Genomic DNA, 2,887 nt, shown 5'->3' with positions numbered 1-2,887 from the left:
CGGGGCGGGTGGGGGGGCTAAAAAAAGTTTGGACAAAAAAATTCTCTCTCCCTTCCTTCCTCTTTCTTTCTCTCTCTCCATCCCTCTTTCTTTCTCTTCCTTCCTTCGTCTCTTTTTTGCTCTCTTTCTCTCCCTCCTTACCTCCCTCTATGTCTTTCTCTCTCTCTCCTTCCCTCCCTCTCTTTCTCTCTCTCTCTTGCTTTCTTTCTCTCTCTTGCTTTCTTTCTCTCTCTTTCTCTCTCTTGCTTTCTTTCTCTTGTTCTCTCTCTCTCTCTCTTGTTCTCTTTCTCGCTCACTCGCTCTTTCTCTCTCTCTCTTTCTTTCTTTCTCTTGCTTTCTCTCTTTCTTTCTTTCTTTCTCTCTCTGAGCTTCAAGGCATACCTGACCATGTCTCGCGGCACACTACTGTGCCACGGCACACTGGTTGAAAAACACTGTTCTAGGGTTCTCTAGCAAATTCTAGATGTGTTAACTTTATATTCAGTTCAGGAGTGGGTGATGTACTTTATGATCTTGACTATTCTTGTTGAAAAATAGTGTATTTAATTTCTTGTATTAATACCTCATTTAAAAAAATCAAATAGCTGGTGGGTGTATATATCATGGTATTATAATAATGAAGTTTGGTTTTCTATATGCTTTAGGATAAATCTTCTACAGTTCTGTGGAGTCTGGGGAGGTTTTTTGAGAATTTTGCCATCTGCTTTAGTGGCATGATTCTGTAGAATTTCATGTTCATACAAACAAACCCCCCAAAAAGGCGGTGGTTAAGTTAAAGAAACTTTATATGGCTGAAAAGGCAACATCTGTCCTTTCCTAAAATAAGGAAAATACATAAGAATTTATTAAATTAATTCCTTGCAAAATCTCTGTGCCTTAGATGAAACTGCATATAAAATTAGTATAAATGTGATAAAATGTTTTCATCCAACCTGATTTAAGTGAATTTACACTTGAAGAATTTATTCCCCTTCAATTGTGAAACTTCAGTCGTTTTTGAAAAATCAGAGTAATTGTTTTCCTTCAACCAAATATAAATTAGGAAATCTGAAGGGAGGCAGAGGTTTGAATACAGCCAGAAATAAATTAATTGAAATATCAGAGACCTAGATTTTGTAGAGAGGTATGTATATGCAAAATAATGGCCATATTCCTATGATTTTCTGACGATCCATTAGATGAGTAAATCTGATGTAAATACATTTAACAACATTGATAATAACGCCGGCTGACTCACCGGCCCCACGGCGATGTTGCTGAAGGGCCGGGCAGACTCGGACCCTTCAGATGGCGGCCGCCATCTTGTTTTCGGCCGAAATCTCGCGAGACGAGATTTCGGCCGGGAATGCCCTGCCCACGTGGCCGGGCATGACGTCGGGTCCGGGCGGGGCCTGCTGGCCCTATTTAAAGGGCAGCAGGCCGGGAAGCAGCCTTTTCGCCCGGACCTGGTTGCCTGAGCAGACACTTGTTTGGTGCTGCTCGGCCGCCATTTTGAGTCTCCCTCGTGTTGCGGCCGCCATTTTGTGGCCTACCGAGGGGGCGAAAAGTGCTGTATCGTAGCCAACGAGGTTTATCCGAGGCGCGATTATTGCTAATTGAAAACTTTTCCTGCTTCAAGACGACGTTGAGGCCTTACTCCTCTCATTTGGCAGCTGTCTTCAGCGATCCCCCTCGGGCCCGAGGGGGACTGGTAACCTCCTCCCGGCTGGGAGGAGGGCGCGGTGGGGGGTGTTCGGTCTGGGCCCCCGGTCTTGGGCGGTGGTTGTTTGGGAGGCCGGATTGCAGGCCTTTAAGGCCTGCCTGCACAGGGAGGCTTGCCACTAGCAATATAATACAATAAAGAATAATAAATACTGTATTAATATAAATATAATTATAAATATTATATTACAATAAAGGGGTCGTGGGGGTAGCAGGGGCTTCCCCCCCTTTTTTCTGGAACCAGGCCCTAGGTAGGGCCCTGCGGTGGGGGATTCGTGCCTGCCACTCGTTCAGGGGGTTCGGTCCTAGGTTGTTTTGGTGGCTCATTGCATTCTAGGGGAAAACCTGTGATGGCTCCTAAGAAGAGGCCTGCCACTGCTCCGATGGCTCCGCCAGCGGCGCGCCCCAGGAGGGCCCTTAGGCCTTCTGCCCGGGCTCGGGCCAGTAGGGAGGGGACTGCGGGGGTGGTCCCTGACCAGGGGGGGGTGGTCTCGTTGCCTCCTGCCCCTCAACCTGATCTTTCTCCTGCTATGTCTTGGGCCAGGGTGTTGGAGAGGCTCGACGAGCTCGAGCAGTGGAGGAGCGGTGCGGTCCCCGGAGCGTCCAGCGATCCAGTACCCGCGGCGTTGGGGAGAGATCCGGCGGCGGCCCAGGCTGGGCAGATGGCTCCGTTCGGATGACAGGCCCCGGCAGGGCCTATGGCGGCTTTCCCGGGCCCTGCAGCATTGGGCCCCCCGTGGATGTCATCAACCCCGTACGGGGCAGGTGAGGCTGCACCACACACTACATCACTGTCCTTTCTTCCTCCCCCCCGCCCCGGGTTTTCCCCCGGCGGGGGTAGGGAGTGGGTCCAGTTTTTTGGGGGCCTCCGCGGGCACCTGCGGGCAGGTATGGGCCCCGCCGGTTCCCTCTCCGGGGCCGCAGGCGGCCGGTGCTGCCCCGCTGTCCGAGACGGGCCCTGCGGGGACACCTGCGGTGCCAGGTACAGGGGGGTGGGTTCCCCCGGCCCCTCCTGTCATGCCCCCGCTCCCGGTTTTCCCTTATCCTCACGGGGCGGGAGTTTTTGGTGTGGCGGCCAACTCGATATGGGACCCGTTCGCTTGTATTAAAACGGGGGCCATACCGTGCGGGCTGCCGTCCACCCCTCTAGGATGCCACCTTCACCCGTCGGTCAAGGAGGCAATTT

General features: G+C 51.7%; 1 pseudogene; it reads left to right on the top strand.

The window, feature by feature from the left end:
- The first annotated feature begins 1,548 nt into the window (after nucleotides 1-1,548).
- LOC139167442 (U4 spliceosomal RNA) lies at nucleotides 1,549-1,663 on the top strand (annotated as a pseudogene).
- The last annotated feature ends 1,224 nt before the right edge of the window (nucleotides 1,664-2,887 follow it).

The sequence above is a fragment of the Erythrolamprus reginae genome, chromosome 4 (genome assembly GCF_031021105.1).
Source record: "Erythrolamprus reginae isolate rEryReg1 chromosome 4, rEryReg1.hap1, whole genome shotgun sequence".
Classification (NCBI taxonomy): Eukaryota; Metazoa; Chordata; class Lepidosauria; order Squamata; family Dipsadidae; genus Erythrolamprus; species Erythrolamprus reginae.
This window is presented reverse-complemented; position numbering and strand designations above follow the sequence as displayed.